This window comes from Hippocampus bargibanti, linkage group LG02, assembly GCF_051943395.1.
Source record: "Hippocampus bargibanti isolate YZ-2025 linkage group LG02, ASM5194339v1, whole genome shotgun sequence".
NCBI classification, from domain to species: Eukaryota; Metazoa; Chordata; class Actinopteri; order Syngnathiformes; family Syngnathidae; genus Hippocampus; species Hippocampus bargibanti.
Window position 1 is genome coordinate 33,068,521 of NC_142735.1, and position 20,426 is coordinate 33,088,946.

The 20,426-nt window shown below is 41.7% G+C and overlaps 1 long non-coding RNA gene across 1 annotated transcript; it reads left to right on the forward strand.

Moving 5' to 3' along the window:
* The first annotated feature begins 2,389 nt into the window (after positions 1–2,389).
* Positions 2,390–4,841, forward strand: LOC148902482 (uncharacterized). Its single transcript, XR_016118036.1, has 3 exons — positions 2,390–2,679; positions 4,513–4,673; positions 4,753–4,841. It is a non-coding gene; the product is annotated as an uncharacterized LOC148902482 (long non-coding RNA).
* The last annotated feature ends 15,585 nt before the right edge of the window (positions 4,842–20,426 follow it).

Here is a 20,426-nt window from a genome sequence, read left to right on the forward strand (position 1 = left end):
CCCGAAACACACCCTCGGACTCAGGCGGACGCCGAAGGAAATAAGCAATTTAGAGTACTACAGGAGATGTTGCTGAGACAGTATCTACACCGTATAACTACTGTATTGGGTGTAGTCACGCAGTAGATTGCTGTGAGAGTGTGTGGCATGCTGGCTGGCCAAAACTGTTATGAATGAAAATGAATAAAATCATGTTAGTAATGTCTGTGAATTGGTCTAAAATAATGATCAAATTGTTGATGAGAACAACACACAGAAATAAAGACGGCTGTTGAAGAAAAAAAACCTTTAGTGCTTGGGATATTTCTCCCGATACCAAGTAGCTGACACCACAAGTACTTTTGATACATAACATTTCTACCCAACCAATGACGGATTCTTACCCTTTTGGTCAAACAAAAGGTAAAAAAAAAAGTCGCACTGTATTTGAGTACAGCCGGGCCTCGGTTTACGAACACCTTGCGTTACGAAATTTTCGGTTTACGAACGTTAAATTTATGAAAATTACGGCTGGCGGAGTAATCTTCGGCGGAAGAACACCAAAGCACATGACTGACCAGCGCCCCAGCCGGCCTAACTTTTCACACCCCCTTTCTCTGAATGCACACGTCGATAGAGAGAGAGAGAGAGAGAGAGAGAGAGAGAGAGAGAGAGAGAGAGAGAGAGAGAGAGAGAGAGAGAGAGAGAGAGAGAGAGAGAGAGAGAGAGAGAGAGAGAGAGAGAGAGAGAGAGAGAGAGATGTCGATCGCCTCCAAGGAGTTTTTTACAGACACTTACAGACACTTTTGCTATCATAATAGCAAAAGTTTTACACAAAGGCTTTATTCACTCTGCTTTCACGTGACTAAAGGCTTGGCATGATGTTACCCTTCGATCCTTGAAAGCAGCATGGAAGAATTTGTGGCCCGTATGCATCCTTGAGAGGGACTTTGAAGCATTTGATCCTCATGACTCTGTTGTTTTGAACAACATTGTTTCCATTGGACAGAGCATGGGACTCGAAGTGGATGCAGATGACATCGAGGAGCTTGTTGCTGAAAATAATGAGGTCCTCAACACAGAGGATTTAATTTGCCTTCAAGTGGACAAGCAGAAGCAAGCCATTCAGGAGTTGTCATCTGAGGGCAAGGAGGATGAGATGGCTGCAGCACCAAGTGAGGGCATCAAGGCAATGTTGGCTAAGTGGAATTATGTGCAGGCTTTTATTGAAACCGTTCCATCCAGAAAAGAATGTGGCTATTGAATCATTACCACGATGAATGATAATGTGATGCCTCAGTTTCGTAAGACCTTGTAAGTCAGAAAGCTACAGGTGTCAATTAAGAGCCATCAATGACCATCACACATGTAAATAAAGTGACTTTATTTTACAGTGCAGTGCATTTATTTCATTAATACAATAGCACATTTATTATACATAGAATAAGGTATGTTGTGTGTAGTTTTAAGGCTTATTTAGGTGAAAATTATATTTTATGGAGACCTGGGAACGGATTATTCTCATTTTAATGGTTTCTTATGGGAAATTAATTTTTGAGATACACACTTTTCGTCTTACACACTCTGTCTGGGAACCAATTAAGTTCATAAGCCAAGGCCCCACTGTATTTCAGTCCAAAATAAACCCAGTCGCCACTCACATATTTAGGATACATTTGTAATTCAATTACATACATCCATAACCCCCCCAAAAATACTCAAGTCCAGATGATGACAGTTTCAGTTGCCGTAAATTCCGGACTATAAACCGTTACTTTTTTCCCAAACTTTCAACCCTGCGGCTTATTCCGTGATGCGGCTAATTTATGTAATTTTTCTAACGGCCGCCAGGGGCACTTGAGTAGAAGAGGTAAAATTAAGAGTGGAGGAATATATGCGTCGAGGAAGACTGCGACTTCTTGTCTTGTGCATGAATTAAATTCGCGCGAACATATCCTCATCATGAAAAATGCAAAAAGAAAGACATATGACGCAGCTTTTAAGCTAAAAGCAACCGAGCTGTCCGATAAAGAAGGAAACACAGCTACTGCACGTAAATTTGGCATGAACGAATCGATGATGAGACGCTGGAAAAGGCTGCGGGAAGAACCGGAGAAATGTAAAAAGACGAAAAAAGCTTTCAGAGGTAATAAAAGCAGGTAGCCCGAACAGGAAAACAGTGACGTGCGGTGAGGTTCATGGCTGGTGAGGCACTGACGTCATCAATGACGTCACCGCTCGTCTCTACTTAGTATTTGAACGGTAAATGTGAAAATTCGCGATTTTGAAAAAAATCCTAAAACGGTGAAGTTAAATGGACAAGAACTTAAAAGTACAAATCACTAAATACATCTAACTGTTTAATTTATGTTTTCGTTTGATATTTCCATGACAGCTTTCCATGATGACAGGTGAGGCACTGCCTCACCTGCCTCCACTGACTGCACGTCACTGCAGAAACATTCTAGAAGACTGGGTGAACACACAGAGAGTCGATGGCCGAGGGGTTTCGACTGTGCAGATCAGACTGAAAGCAAAAACAATCACCACCGAAAATAAATTTTTGACAGCCAGAGAGCTGCTGAGGGAGTGTGTGACGACGTCTATATGACACTGCTTCATTCCGACACTGAGGACGATGACTTCAATGGCTTCAGTTCAAAGGAGGAAGATGAAGACAGCTTACCTTGATTTTTACCAGTATGTTCTCTTACCAGACCTGTTTTACCAGACCTGTTATACTGTTTTGCGTGCGTGTTTTTACCATGTTGCTACCGTTTTACTGCCGCATGGCACCATTTAGGAAGAAAGTTATATTATTATTATTGTTAACTTATATTATTAAAACTCTCTGTGTACCTTGTAAATATGTTTACACACATGCGGCTTATATACAGGTGTGGCTTGTGTATGTTTACGGGTGTCACAACTGTGACTGTATCTCCACGATGCTGCCGTATTAATGAGACCAGACGCGTGGACGTGTCTTTTTATTTCTTTTATTTCTGCAACACAGTATGGCAGAAGGGATGGGTGAAGTCGCATGGGTTTCGTCTTGTGATTAACATAAATCTCCTCCAGATTGTTCTCAAATGCAAAACATTGTAGATAACAAAACAGAATTAACAACGTGTGATCGTATAGTGGTTATTTACAGAATTAGAGATTGCATGATGTCCCTTAACGCATCATACGCGGAGACTCGGCAGAACACGCGGTGCGCTTGCAAGGGCGCAGAGTTCAAACCGCCACGAACATTCACGGGCAAATGAAACACGACACAAGAAACTAAATATTGTACAATAAAAACGAAATGAGCAATTATTACCTGCAACACAGTATGGCAGAAGGGATGGGTGAAGTCGCATGGGTTTCGTCTTGTGATTAACTGCGCAATAGAAAAGCACTATGAAGCACATGTACTTCAAAGTTCCAGTCAACAAAACGTGAAGTAAATAATGACACAAAAAGTAATCTGGACTCGAAATGAATAAGGGAACTAATTAGATAACACTAGACAGTATAAAAGGGGAAACAAAATAAGATATTGTCATGAAAATGCCCGTTAATCGAGACCAACAGAAAATTGCGACTCACCATAAATCTCCTCCAGATTGTTCTGGAAACTATGGGCGGGACATGGTGCCACACTGTGCGCCGTTGCGTCACTTCCTTCATAATTTAATAATCTAAGTGCACAACTCCGTTACATATGTACAAAATCGGTTTTCCTCTAAAAATGTAGTGGGTGAGGCTTATAATCAGGTGCGCTCTATAGTCCGGAAATTAAGTTAAATATGCCGCCATGCAAACCAAAAAAGTCATCGTATGTGCACAAAGTAAATTTATGAGTAAATGGATAGATGATTAGCTGGCTATCTAGCTAGCCACCTAGATGTCTACCTATTTGTTATTTATTAGCTATCTATTTGCTATCTTTCAGCTATCCGGCTGGCTAGCTAGCTAGCTGGATGGCTATCTATTAGTTATGTAGCTGGCTATATATAGGCTATAATGGCTCTGTGTTTTGTGTTGTCATAGTATTTTTTTTTTTTTTTTTTTACTTTATGTTACTTCCGGGTTTAAACTCTGGGAAAGAGTAGTTGAAGCTAGACTAAGAGCAGAAGTGAACATTTGTGAGCAGCATGCCAAAAAAGAGTACGACAGATGCAGTGTTTGCTTTAAGAATGCTGATAGAGAAGTACAGAGAAGGTCAGAAGGAATTGCATTGTGTCTTTGTAGATCTGGAGAAAGCGTATGACAGGGTGCCCAGAGAAGAGCTGTGGCATGCATGAGGAAGTCTGGAGTGACGGAAAAGTATGTCAGAGCGGTACAAGACATGTAGCATGACCGTAAGTCAGTTGTTAGGTGTGCTGTCGGTATGACTGAGGACTTCAAGGTGGAAGTGGGACTCCACCAGGGGTCAGCTCTGAGCCCCTTCTTGTTTGCTATGGTGATGGACAGGCTGACAGACGATATTAGACAAGAATCTCCTTGGACCATCATGTTTGCATATGACATTGTGATCTGTAGCGAGAACAGGGAACAGGTGGCGGAGAAACTAGAGCTGTGGACATGTGCCCTGGAAAGGAGAGGAATGAAGATCAGTCGCAGCAAGACGGAATATATGTGTGTGAATGAGAGGGATCCAAGTGCAAGAGTGATTCCATAAGCCATCAACGACCATCAAAAAGGTAAATAAAACTTTATTTTACAGCACAGTTTATTTCTTTAATTACAGTCGTCATGTAATGCGCCTCTCTTTCCAAACAGCAATTCCCTTTGACCTTCGACCTCCAACGCCATTCCATCAAGCCATAAATGACCATCACAAATGTAAATAAAGTGACTTTATGATACAATGCAGTGTATTTCTTTCATTACAATACAATGGCACATTTATTATACATAGAATAAGGTATGTTGTGTGTAGTTTTAAGGCTTATTTAGTTGAAAAGTATATTTTATGGAAACCCGGGAACGGATTATTCCCATTTTAATGGTTTCCTATGGGAATTTGTTTTTTGAGATACACACTTTTCGCCTTACACACTCTGTCTGGGAACCAATTAAGTTCGTAAGTTGAGGTCTCACTGTACCTGACATGTTTCGGCGTCTACGAATGAAACATGTCAGGTATTTGAACACCGTTTTAAATCTTTTTGCATCGTTTTGTTGTTCATATCCTGCCTGCCTTTACATGATGTCATATCCTATTACGTCACATCCTGTCCGTCTTATATAAATACTCTCCCAGCGCATCTATCTTTCTCTTTTCCTTTCTGTCTCTCCTCAACCGACCTCACAATGTCCCTGCTGTCTACAAGATTGAAATAACATTCTGTTCAACACCTGGCTTCCTGCTGATTTCACCATCCACTTCTAACACCCTGAAGAGTGATGAACCAGGAACGAATGATCACTCTTTACCCGTCAATTTTTATTATTATTATTATTATTATTATTATTATTATTATTATTATTATTATTATTATTATTATTATTATTATAAATCCACTTTTGTGGCCAATTGAGACGACTCTTGACCTTGTTTTCAAATGATCCTCTGAAGAAGACATTTTTGAATGAGTCAGTCTTGGCTATGTAAACTTTCTGCAATTGAAAAATGGGACACAAGTCAGACGGCAACATTTTGACATTTGTGTTGCTTAATTTGGCAACGAATACAGCCTTGAGTCATTTTGAGAATGACTTTGCACCTCCTGAGCACACTTGTCAAACTTTCCCTCTATTGACAAAAAAAAATCACAAGAAACTATTAGTTAAAAATATATTCTGAGATGTTTTTTTGGATTGGATTGGATTTGCCTTTATTCGTCTCGCAGTGGAGAAATTTACATTTCACAGCAGCAAAGTTATGAAAGAAATGAAAGTAGAAAAGCAAAACACAGGAGCTGCTGGAAAGGCAGCCACTCTCGCGGCGCCGTCTTGAAGTCAAAAGAACAAAAAAAAAACTAAATAACAAATAACATGACAACACAAAGACACAGAGAGACATACATTCTTAAGCACTTCCTGTACCCTCTTTGTTACATAAAGCAGTTTCAGATGAAAGAGTAGAGGATTACAAATACCTCCCCTAAAGGAAAACCGACGCCTCCGGATAAATTGTGTTAGCTATATTTTACGTTTTAAGACTGGCGCTGAATATTCAGGAAGTCTTATTTTTGAGTCGGTGACGATTCCTGACGTCACGTCACGGAAGGAACGCCCCTGACCGAGAAAAGGACACACGCATTTTGCGGTACTTTGTTTGGTCTGAAAACCTTGTGTTGATCCGTGTTGATGACGAAATTAGAAAACACATAAATAACGCGATGGTGAATCGTTGTGTGTTGCACTAAGACTACTATTTGATACGAGTTGACACAAATCCCCAGCAGACAAATCAGACCATTTCCAACAGATTTTGGGCGCCATCTTCTGCATTTTCTGGGACGCTACACATCAGTCCTGACGGCTCGAATTGATACGGAAGGGTGATGTAAAACTGTCCCAAGTTCCAAAGATGATCAATAATGTGGAAAAGTGCTCGAGGGTTAAAGGATAACCGACACCTCCGGAAAAGTTGCGTCCATAATTTGTAAAATGACTTCAAATGACTTCTACTGAGCGCATTTGACAAAGATCCCATGGCATGTAGCTATACTTTTCCTTTTAAGACTCGCACTGAATATTCATGACGTCTTGTTTTCGAGTCGATGACGATGCCGGAAGTGTCGTCACGGAGGGAACGCCCGTGACCGAGAAAGCGACACACAATGCATTTTGGGTACTTTTTTTCATTTGAAAACACCATGTTGATCGAAAAATTAGAAGGAAAACTACATACATAACGTGATGGCGAATAGTTGTGTGTCGCAGCCAATTGCGCTAACACACATGAAGAAGATGTAAGTTTATACAAATTCCCAGCGGACAAATCAGCCCGTTTCCAACGGAGCTTGTGCGCCATCTTGTGCATTTTCTGGGCGCTACTTTGCTGTCATTGACGGCTCGAATTGATATGGGAGGACTCCTTGAATCAATTGCAAACATTTATGCTTTCCTCTTCAGAACTATTTGAATCATATTCATAACTGGATGAGTAACAAGAAAGCACCTTCTCCGAATCTGAAGCCATTGTTTTGATTCTAGAGCAAGGCAAGACGTCTTGGCGTGACATCACGAACAAGGGGGCGGGACCTTCTGAAACTCGCCATTTCCGGGGTCATTTTGCAGTAGTTTTGGGACACTTTAATTATTTGACTAAAATATCAGCCTGTGTGTTTTGTGTATTTTAGATGCTATAAAATGTTTTTCTGATCTAAGTTAGGAAACAAAAAAATGGTGTCGGTTGTCCTTTAAGTTAGCTCATAGACTGCCAGAATCTGGCAGTGCCAGATGATGTGCAAAAATGTGTCCACTCCAGTCCCAGGGTTTTTAATAATAATAATAATAGTAATACATTTAATTTGTAAGTGCCTTTTAAACTTTCAAGGTCGCTTTACAGTCACAGGATAAGTTTTTCGGTGGGTGAGCAGCGGCAGCCACACGTGCCAGCGTTCACTCAACCCGGAAATAACTCAAATAGATAGAAAGCTAGCTAGCCAGCCAACAGATAGCTAATAGCTATCTAGCTTTATCGCTAGCCAGCCAGTTATAGAGCTACATAGCTAATAGATAGTTAGCTAGATAGCTGGCAAGTATCGTTAGTATTAGTAGTATCGCAAGTATTGTTCACGTTTTGTATCCGAGGGACAGGAAGCCACAAAGCCATGACTGCGCAAGCCAGCATTAGCATGGAGCCACACTGAGCAAACAGGTGCTTATAGGCGATGACACTTTGGACTTTTAAAAACTATATAGATGGAGAAGACAGCAATGACAACATTCAATGTATTTATTGATTGATCAATCTATGTATTTTTTTTAATGGTTCCCTTTATTGTTATTCATGGATTATGTACTTATTAGTTTTATTTATTTTTGTGTTAATGTGTTTATTTGTTGTTTTTATTCTCTATTAGTGTTTATTCATTTTTAATTTTATATTTCCCTTTATTTTTATTCGGGTTATATTTACCTATTATTTTTACTTATATATTTATTTTTTGTTTGCTCATTTATTCAGCAGTTTATTTATTAATCGTTTTATTTATTTGTTTGTCTCTTTCTGTTTATTTATTTATTTGTTTATCTGTTTATTTCTATTTATTTGTTATTTATTTATGTTTATTTCTACAACTATTTGAGCGACTTCCGGGTTGCCTGAATGCTTGTGCGTGTGGCTGCTGCTGGTCACCCACAGAAAAAAAATAATCGTGTGACTGTAAAGAACATGTCGAATCCATCTTGGATACGTCTGTGTAAGCTCTCAGTCGTACAGGAGTGGTCCATCAATGAAAAGGTTTCTTCAGCCGTCATCTGTACTTCTTTGAAGGTGTCGGACGTTTCGCTTCTTATCCAAGAAACTTTGTCAGCAAACTAAAGTCTTACTGGTAGTTTAGGCCCTACTGTCCAAAGATGGCGGTGCCGGACTCTGCTATGATAGGTTGGGGGGAGCAGAGGACTACTCCCTGCAGCTGCTCCACTGATAGTTCCTATCGTTCTGACTAACGACTGGCCTGAGGAGGACCGCATTCTATCCATCTTGGAGAGAATGCGGTCAGAAGTGAAAAGTGCTAACACAACAATCTTGTCAAGATCTTGCGCAAGGAACTCGATAGCCCTCCTCAGTCCTCTCGCGGGCCAAGTCCAGGAAAGTGTCGATTTGTAATCAGCCGACAAGAAGAATTTTGCTTTCAGGGGAAGAGGTCAACGGTCACTGATTGTTTCATGGGGACCTTGTTATCGAGAGGAAGGGTGGCAATTGGGAAATTCAGGACAACTTATGAGTGGTCCTCCTGGACCAGGAAGACATGGTCCTGTCAGACTGACTGAGCCACCTGGGCATTTACACAGCAGCTCAGAGTTTGGCACACCAATGAACGTAAACCGAAAATGCTATATTGAACATCATTGTGTGTGTGTGTGTGTGTGTGTGTGTGTGTGTGTGTGTGTGTGTGTGTGTGTGTGTGTGTGTGTGTGTGTGTGTGTGTGTGTGTGCGTGTGTGTGTGTGTGTGTGTGTGCCTCCTTTACCCCAATTTTCAATACACAGCAATTTTTAACTCATGAAAATACGACGTGCAGCGCCATTCACGAATTTGTTCGGCTTTTGGTTTTTCTCAAATGTGCCTATAAAGCACTGGTCAGACCTCTGGCAAAATGTTCCCTTCTCACAAGGAGGCAGCATTTGCCTTTTGTACATTCACCCCTATTTCAAGCTCAGATAACTCCAGTCCAGTGGTTCTTAAACTGGGTTCGATGGCACCCTATAGGGGTTCGGTGAGTCAATCTCAGGGGTTTGGTGGATCCTCCACCGCAAAGATCCACCCCTCAGTCTGGTCTGCAGTTAGTGGGCACAGTCATTGAAAGAAGGGTTCGTTCAATGAGCATATGAAACTGGTGGGGTTCGGTGCCTCCAACAAGATTAAGAACCAGTCCAAACATGGCGATGCCGGACTCTGCGATGATAGGTCCCTGCTCTCAGGTTGGGGGGATCCGAGGACTATTCCCTGAGGCTACACTGATTACTTCTATTATCCTGCCTGATTATGGGGTCTACGACTGGCCTGATTGCCCCATTTGCTCTGGAATAACCTCATCAGCATAACTAAGCCTATATTGCCTAAGATGTCTGTTGCACGAACGATCCAAATTAAACCACACCCCACCATGGCGATTTAGTGAAGGGATTTGCTCTTTTGTTAAAAAAAAGCTTTTACTCCCCTTTCAAACCATCTATTTTCTTTCACGAAGATTTTAACCTCACTGTCATCAAATATATGGTTGCTAACTTTTAGGTGCATATGTACTGCAGATTGAGGCCCACTCGTATTATACCTGCGATGTTGATAACGTCTTTTTTGACAATTTGTTTAGTCTCCCCTATGTATTGCTCTTTACAATGTTCATGTTTACAATGTATTGAATAAACTACATGACTTTATTTTTCATTTGGCAGCCTCCTCAATCTTTTGGATGCACTAATCATCATAAGAAAATTGCAAAGAGGCACTATACAGTTCTATTTGGGTTACTGTTTAGAGCGTCACGACGAGGGAAGAAGCTGTTGAAATGTCTGCTGGATTTGGTGCTCATGGATCGGTTCCGCCTGCCCGAGGGGAGTCGCTGGAAAATGGTGGTGCGCAGGGTGCGGAGGGTCGAGTAGGATTTTCCGCGCCCTTGTTTGGTTCTTGCAGTGTGCAAGTCCTCGAGATCTAAAAAGATCTGAATCACAGACTGATTCATTATATTTTGTCCATACGTTCTTATGAAATTGGCTTTCAGATTTTCATCAAGGCCTGCATGGCCTTCTCTGCTGGCCTAAAAAGATCTGAATCACAGACTGATTCATTCTAAGCAAAAATATGGGGAAGAGTGCATGGGGAAAAATAAATGCCAGAAAAGACAATACAGTAAAGTCTCGTTATATCGATATTCTCGGGAGTCCGAAAAAATATCGATATAACTGGGACTATCGATATATCCGACCATGCGCGCATGTAATTTTCTCTCTCTGCGTTCATAGAAATAGTATTGTAATAAGCGGTACTATCGATATAACCGATTTCGATATAACGAGACTTTACTGTATTTCGTGAAAAAGACGGTTTTGTAAATGAGCAGTGTTGCTCCAAGTGAAGTAGTTATGTGCACAGCTTGAACTTTTTCCCCTCTTCCTAAAGGCAGTGGTTCGTGATTCTCACTAAGTACAATTTAACACAATTGAGTATTCAATGAAGATTATTGTAATTTGTTTACATAATTCTTTCTGCATTTTTGGATTGTTAACGCGAATGCAATGTTGCCTTGGAAATAAAAACATTTAAAAAAATGAATGAAAATGAAGGATGAACATGCCTATGTGATACATACATAAAATCAAAACAAAGTATCAAATAGGTTCAAATGGAGTGAGTATATAATTAACAATAATATAATTATATAAACATAAGCTCTCTATTTGCTATCTAGCTGGCTATCTATCTATCTCGCTAGCTAGTCAAAAGTCAAGTCAGTCAAAGTCAGCTTTATTGTCAAATATGCTAATATGCATGACATACAGCACAGATGAAATTACTGTCCTCTCGGACCCAGCATGCCAGGCACTTATAATGACTTAACAAACATAATAAACATGAAAACGCCAATTTGCCGGGAGAGGGGAGCCGCTGCGTGTTCACGCGCCGTCATCTTGGGAAAAACAAAAATAACACATATGACAACACAAAGACACAGTCATTCATTCTTGCTGTACTTGCAGGACTTGCTGTACCCTCTTTGTGATGACATGAAGCAGTTCTAGATGAAAGAGGAGAGGATCAAAGCATCCATTTCAGCAGTAGATCAGGGTGGAATTTGCACGTCTACTACAAGCTAAATGTTGAAAGCAAACACAAAGCTGTAGCATCCATTGACGAAAAGACATTGTCTCACACCTCCTGTCCCACATAAATCTGCTTCAATTCCAAGCCGCGACAGTTCCACATACGCAACGGCGCTCTGCGCTGACACTGCTTTCTTCTTATCGCGGGCTCCTCAAGCCATGCATCCATCCAACCGCAGACTGACCAACAGCACCGACCTTTCCGCTGAACAAAACGGGGCTGTGCAGATGCTGCCCATTACAGGTGTAAAAACCACAATGGCCCCTTTGGTGTCCAGCGATGACAGTCAAATGGCTCCGACATTCCTCCGATTCAAAAACAGTACTGGCATATCCATGCTGCCGAAAAGGCGCAACCGCTCATCACAGTCTTCTCCTTGATGATTGTCATGGCCAAAAATGCTATTAGCTATCTATTAGATAGCGAGCTAGCTTTTTGTTTGAGTTACTTCTGGGTTGAGTGAACGCTGGCGCGTGTGGCCGCCGCTGCTCACCCACAGAAAAACTTAGCCTATGACTGTAAAGAGTTTTGAAAAGGGCTTAGAAATGAAATGTAAAAATACTCTTGTAACATTTAGCACAAGAAAATGAATTCATTTTGATTAAGTCCCTCCTGTGAGCAGGTACAACAAATAAAAATAATATTCAGACATGCTCGAGAAGTTTCTTTCTTTTCAGCGGTCATTTGAGCTTGAAAAAGACATTTCAGGTGTGCCACAGCTTACTGAGCTGCATTTTGAAAGGCGCTTATATGAGAAATGTATCGTTATATTATTTATTATTATCATTTGCTAGCTATCTGCTATCTATTAGCTATCTGGCTTGCTAGCTAACTATCTAGGTCGTTATCTATTCGCTATTAAGCTGGCTGGCTACCTAGCTAGGTATCTGTTGGCTATCGATTGGGTAGCTAGCTAGCTTTCTATCTATTTGAGTTACTTCCGGGTTGAGTGCGTGTGGCTGCCGCTGCTCACCCACATCAAAACTTATCCTGTAACTGTAAAGTGACCTTTAGAGTTTTGAAAGGTGCTTATAAGTGAAATGTATTATTATTATTATAAATTATTCAATGTTCCCTTATGCCACACACATTCACCTAATTGGGAAACACTAGCTTGAAGCCATACACAGCGTAGGTCGAAAAAACATTTAAACATGACATGATTGAATTGAACTGTTCCAATTGCAGGACAAAAATGTTGCTTGTATATTTTCATCACAAAACAATGACAACATTTAGAAGTTAATTTGCATATAAAGATGCATTTATTGAGAGTAAAAAAAAAACAACAGTGTAGAACAAAATAATTCAGAGACATATTAAGACATTGTCATCAGTGTGTGCAAGTGTAGTAGTCTATTTTCATTTTCATCGATGTGCTTATGAGACCGGCGACATTTGCATGTCTTATCAGAGCAAAGCTACAATAAAATAGACCCTCCCGCCAAAAAAAAAAAAAAAAAAAAAAAAATCATCCATCTCCCTAAAGTTAATTGTCATTGAGGTAAAAAAGGAATGCAAAATTAAGACAGCAATAAATTAATATTACCGTATTTTCAGGTGTATAAGGTGCACGTAAAAGCCTTGATTTTCTTCAAAAGATAACACTGCGCCTTATACGCAGGTGCGCCTTATATGTGAAGTCACATTGAGCCACAACAGGTCTTGTAACGACTGTCAACAGCCACTGAATCCATTTTCCCATGTAGAAGAAGTCGTGCACGGCCTCAACCTTATAATGTGGTGTGCCTCATATGTATGGAAAACGTGTCATTCATTGCCTTATACACTGGAAAATACGGTAAATACAGCTAACATCCAACTTACGACCGACTTCCGTTCCGACCAAACGGACGTAAGTCGAAATGGTCATAAGTCGAAATCCATTCAAAATGTTGAGTAGAGACACTGAGACTCGCAAACTAACCCGCTCTGGTGCCATCACACGGTCGATTGCTGTGTGAGAGTGAGATGCTGGCTGGCTGGCCAAACTTTTTGGACGTGTTGCCGGCCTACTATCGCATTGCGGTGCCAGGCGTAGAATATTATTATTTTTTAATAGAGTCTGGAGGTCGCGGTCATAAGTACGGGGGGTCATATGTCGAGCTGGTCTTAAGTTGGTTACATATATGTCAGCATGGCAAATGAAATCACACAAAAAATCTACCGTATTTTCCAGTGTATAAGGTGAACCGTATACACCAGAAAATACAGTATACATAATAATAATAATCATCATAATTATTATCATTACGATTACGATTATTATGATTATAAGCAAAATGACATGCCAAAAGTGATGCCAGAGTTGTAGTGATGTCCAAGATGGCCTTATACTCTGGTGCGCTTTATACACTAGAAAATACGGTATGCATAATAAGCAAAATATAATGATCCCATAGTTGTACAGTAGTGATTATCCGAGTAAGCCATTTGATGGGAATATAATGAAGTGAGCGAATGCTTTGAAATTGGATTTGCGTTGATCAAACATACTCTTGGGCAAACACAAATGTGCCTTGACAGTCACTAAACATTGAAATCTGCACTGCAGATTTTTGTCCATCCCCCCATTTCCTGGTCCGCCTTAATCTCGCGGTTCCAGTGTCAATCAATATAATACCAGCAATTGAACTTTTTCGAGGCATTTTTCATAGTGGCATAAAAAAAAATAAGACAGAAAAACAGGCTTCATTTTACATGGAAAAAAACAAACTGTGACTATTGGTGTTCATGAGAAACACCAATTCAGCTTCAGACAATCAATTAAAAACTAAAATGAATTAAAGGACAACCGACGCCTCCGGACAAGTTGCGTCCATAATTTGTACAATGACTTCAAATAACTGCTACTGAGCGTATTTGACAAAGATTCCACCGCATATCGCTATATTTTACGTTTTAAGACTTGCGCTGAATATTCAGGAAGTCTTGTTTTCGAGTTGATGACGATCCCCTGCGTGACGTCACATTTAGAACGCCCCCTGACCGAGAAAGCGACACACGATGCATTTTGGGTACTTTGTTTGGTAAGGAAAACTTCGTATTGATCCGTGTTGATGGCGAAATTAGAAGGAAAAGACAAAAATAACGCAATGGTGAATCGTTGTGTGTTGCACCAAGACTACTATTTTATACTACTTGACACAAATTCCCAGCACACGAATCAGCCTGTTTCCAACGGAGCTTTGGCGGCATCTTTTGCATTTTCTGGGACACAACATGCTGCATGATGCCTCAAAATGACACGGAATAAATTCTTTAATCAATTTCATACATGTATGCTTTCTTCTTCAGAACTATTTGAATGATATTCATAACTGGATGAGTAACAAGAAAGCATATTCTCCGAATCTGAAGCCATTGTTTTGATTCTCGTCTTGGCGTGACATCGCAAACTGGCCATTTCCGGTTTCATTTTGAAGTCGTTTTTGGACACTTTGTCATTTTTATTGGTGTTTTGCATTTGACTAAAAATATCAGCCTGCGTGTTTTGGGTATTTTAGATGCTATAAGACGTTTTTCTGATGTCAGTTAGGAAACAAAAAAATGGTGTTGGTTGTCCTTTAAAACTGCATAAAATAGACCTTATTTTATGTATAATAAATTTGCTATTGTATTGCCATGAAAGAAATGAACTGTCCTGTATAATCAAGTCGTTTTATTGACCTTTGTGATGGTCGTTGTCAATGGTCGACTTACTGGTACTGGGATGCGAAGTCACAAACGCACACCTTGTTGGTGTTTTTCAATGATCTCCTTTTTCTCGGCCGTCATTTTCGCTTTTTCGCTCCCATAATAGCAAAATTACTCCACTCGATAACAAATCATGTCTGCACTCAACGAAAACTTGTTCGCCAGACAAGACTATATGATCGCAAATTTAATGTTCGTGAGACGAAAAGTTCGTGATCTTAAGCGTTCGTAAACTGAGTTATCATTGTACCTGATTGCCAAACACTTTGTGGAAATATCTCAACAAATCAATTTAGTGTTTCTGTGATAGAATATTGTCCATTCACACCAATAACATCCATTAATTCTTCAGACAACTGTACAGAACATACAGTCCTCCAAAATGATCGCAGCGGCAAGGTCACTTCCTTTTTTTGTGCTATGCTGAAAACATTAGCGTTTTACATAAAAAGATTAATTTGAGGCTAAATATCAGAATGCCATCTTGAATTCATGGTATTTACAAGTGTCTGCAACTCATGAGAAAAAGTTAGCGGACATCAGGGCAGACAACTCTGAAAAGTTGCCTGCCGCATTTTTCACAACTTGAAACACAATAAGACGACTAATCGCAAAAAAACAATAATAATCTATTAGCAACTGTATCCTGTGACTGTCAAGTGACCTTGAGTTTTCAAAAGCGCTTGTGAATGAAATGTATGATTATTATTACTGTATCTATTAATAATAGTAATAATACATTTCATTTGTGGGTGCCTATTTGCTATCTATTAGCTGGCTCGGTAGCTATCTAGCTAGCTATCATTTAGCGATCTAGCTGGCTAGGTATCCTGCGGCTGTAAAGTGACCTTGAGAGTTTTCTAACGCGCTTGTGAATGAAATGTATTATTATTATTATTATTATTACTACTGTATGTAATAATAATAATAATAGTAATAATACATTTCATTTGTGGGCGCCTTTAAGAACTCTCAAGGACACTTATTCACCACACAATTGTGGTGGGCCTCATCAACAACGATGAGGAGACAGCCTACAGGGACGAGGTCAGCCGCGTTGCCACGTGGTGCAAGGACAACAATCTCTGTCTGAATGTGCAGAAGACGAAGGAGATTGTTGTGGACTTCAGGAGAGTGCGCCCCCAGCATGCTCCACTAACCATCGACGGTGCTGCAGTGGAGAGAGTGAGCAGCACCAAGTTCCTGGGAGTGCACATATCCGAAGACCTGTCCTGGAGCCGCACCACGGCATCAATGGCCAAGAGATCCCACCAGCGCCTGTACTTCCTCCGCAAGCTCAAAAGAGTTGGAGCCCCGACCCCCATCACGACCTCCTTCTACCGCGGTACCATCGAGAGCATCCTGACCAGCTGTATCACCGTGTGGTATGGCGCCTGCACCGTGTCCTGCCGTAAGACTCTGCAGCGCATCGTGAGGACAGCTGAGAAGATCATCGGTGTCTCTCTCCCCCCCTTCAGGACATCTACAACACCCGCCTCACCCGCAGAGCCATCAGGATCGCTGGCGATCCCACACACCCCTCCCACAGCCTCTTCAGCCTGCTGCCAACGGTTAGGAGTCTGCAGAGTCGCCGAGCCAAGACCAGCAGGCTCAAGGACAGTTTCTGCCACCAGGCAGTCCGGAGACTCAACTCCCTCCCAGCCCTGCCAAGCCTGCCCCTTCCCACTGCAACACTCACCGAACTCTGAGGACATGCTACACGCTATACTATCATCCTGAACTCTATTTTTTGTTCTTTTTTTTCTGCAAGACCTCACTTCAACCGTTTCTTCTCGTTTGTTTTTGCATTACTACATTATGTCACTTTATATATGTCACTACCTCACTTTACACATGACACTACCTCACTTTACATTCAGAAATTACATGTATAATCTGTTGTCAATTGTATGTCTTTTTTAGTCACGTTAGCCAACTATTAGTGCCTTGCATGCTGGGTCCGAGAGGACATTAATTTCATCTGTGCTGTATGTCATGCATATTAGCATATTTGACAATAAAGCTGACTTTGACTTTTGACTAGCGAGCTACTGAACTATCAATTTGCTATCTATTAGCTGGCTTGCTAGCTATCTAGCTAGCTATCATTTAGCTATCTATTAGCGACTGTATCCGGCGACTGTAAAGTGACCTTGAGTTTTTAAAGGTGCTTCTAAATGAAATTATTATTATTACTGTATCTATTAGCTGGCTAGCTTTCTATCTATTTGAGTTACTTCCGGATTGAGTGAACGCTGGCGCGTGGGGCGCGTAGAGTTTTGAAAGGCCCTTAAAAATGAAATGTATTATTATTATTATTATTATTATTATTATTATTATTATATTATAACGTTGTACACCCGACGTAAAGGTTGCACGCCTCAGACGTCCGGGCAGACGTTATTTCAGACACTGTATGTACATTTAAATGCCTGAAAAATAAAAATAAAACTACGGACAAAGCACACGCTTTCCACACAAGCAAAAGTAATGGAACATGTGACAGATGGCCCGATTCTACCTGTTCGAATTCACAAGAAATGGTGGATCAAATGCTTCAGCTGGGGGCACTTGAATGCAGGCTCAGCCGGAGTTTGGACCAAGGCCGCAAAAAGGGCGAAGTAACAACAGAACTTGAGAGTGTTGGGAACCTGTACACAGACGCGCACCCAGCGCAGGAACACGCAATTGAGGTGTGAGCAACCAGAAATGTAAAAAAACGGGAAAAGAAAGCGCATCTTCTGAACTGATTTTTCTTGCGAATGGCAACATCTTCAGGATAGACCAACACAAAGGACTTGACTTTGCCGTTCCAATACTCACTTCCGCTTCCGGGACGAGCGGACGCTGGCGCGCTTTGGCTGCCGCTGCTCTCCCGCTCGCTTAGGGGAAAGGGGTGTCTTATCCAAGACATTGTAATTGACCGTAAGCTTGACTTTTTTTGTATAAATGAGACTTGGCAAATGGCGGGAGACTTCTCCGAGCTCAATGGCGCGACTCCGCCAGGCTTTGTTTACATTTCTAAGCCCCGCCTCTCAAGCCGTGGAGGTGGTCTGGCGATAATTTACCGCAAGAACTGGAAAATCCTTCAAGTTTCACTCCAGGAAACCCTATCGTTTGAATGCCTTGCTTGTAAAATTTCTGGACCCTCACCCACCATCATAGCCACTGTATACCGTGCACCAAAACCACATTGTGACTTTCTAAAAGAATTCTCTGAAGTCCTCACACACCTCTCCACCCTGTCACCAAATGTAATTATTCTCGGGGACTTCAACATCCACATGGACAATTCCATTCTTCCCCTCACTAAAGACTTCACCTCCTCACTCGACAGCTTTGGTCTCCATCAATTCTCGGACTTTCCCACCCACATAAAAGGCCACAGCCTGGACCTCATTTGCATGTCTGGCCTTATCCCTAAGAATTGCACAGCTAATGAACTCCCCATAACAGACCATTTCCTGGTTTCTTTCACTGTTTCCATCACCCTCTCTCTCCCCAAACCCCCCCGTGTCATCTCATATCGCAATATCAAGGACATCAATGTTGCCACCCTCACTGAGACGATCGCCACCCTGACTCCGGACTGCAACTCATCTCCTGATGAACTTGTTTCCCGGTACAACGCCGACCTCACGAACACCCTCAACGCCCTGGCTCCTGTAAAGTCCCGGTCGGTCCAATTCACCCGGTCTGCACCCTGGTTCACTGCCCATCTCCGCTCCATCAAGGCAAAATCTCGCCAACTTGAAAGACTTTACAGGAAGTCTGGGCTCACTACTCACAAGGACATGTACGCAACTCACCTTACCCATTACAAGGACTCTATCACTTGTGCAAAATCGCAATATTACTCTGGACTCATTGACTCTAATCCTGGAAACTCACGGGCCCTCTTTTCCCTCTATCACAAAATCACACAACCTCCTATCTCTCTCCCCTCACACTTCAATTCCTCTGAGACATGCAACACTCTGCTTATGTTTTTTAGTGAAAAGATCAACAAAATCCATCAGCACCTCGGGTCCTCTGTCTCCCCCACCTCTCCCAGCCTTTCTACTCCTTCCCAACGACTTTCTGCCTTTGAACTCCCCCATTCCTCTATAATCTCAGACATTATCACCAAATCCAAGAACTCCTCCTGTCAACTCGACCCCCTCCCTACTATCCTTATAAAGTCCTGCTTACCCTCTCTTCTCCCATTTATTTCTACTATTATTCACTCCTCATTATCAACTGGAATTGTTCCTATCCCACTCAAAACCGCAGCTGTCACTCCAATCCTGAAAAAACCTGGCTCAGACCCAAACGATTTCAATAACTTACGTCCAATTTCCCACCTCCCATTCATCGCCAAAATTCTTGAAAAGACAGTTGTGTCCCAGCTTCACTCACACCTCACTCACAATAACCTGTACGAACAATTCCAGTCTGGTTTCCGCCCCCGCCACAGTACTGAATCGGCTCTCATAAAAATCACGAATGATCTTTTTATGGCAGCCGATGCCGGTTCACTCTCCATCCTCATCCTTCTCAACCTGACCGCAGCCTTTGACACCATTTCCCACCCTATCCTGCTAGACAGACTTTCCACCCTAGGCATCACACATACCCCATTCCGCTGGTTTCATTCCTTTCTCTCTGATCGCTCACAATTCATCCAAATCAACTCGTTCAGCTCACGGTCCTCTCCTGTGTCCTCTGGTGTGCCTCAAGGGTCTGTCCTGGGGCCACTTCTCTTTATTATCTACCTACTTCCTCTTGGCAATATTTTCCGTAAGTTTGGCATTCACTTTCACTGCTTCGCGGATGACACCCAACTTTACCTCTCCAGCAAACCCGACGCCTCTCTTCCACCTTCATCCCTCTCACTTTGCCTCTCAGAAATTAAAACCGAACTTCTCCTTGTCGGTACCAAATCCACCCTCCACAAAACTAACAGTTTCTCTCTCACCTTTGACAGTTCAACCGTGTCCCCCTCCCCTCAGGTCAAGAGCCTGGGTGTCATCCTCGATAGCTCACTATCTTTTCAGTCCCATATAAATAACATAACTCGGTCTGCTTATTTCCACCTCCGTAATATTAACCGTCTCCGTCCCTCGCTCACCCCTCACACCGCTGCTATCCTTATCCACAGTCTCGTCACCTCCCGCATCGATTATTGCAACGCACTTCTCTTCGGTATCAACCAGAAATTTCTCCATAAACACCAACTCGTCCAAAATTCTTCAGCCCGGATCATCACTAGAACCCCC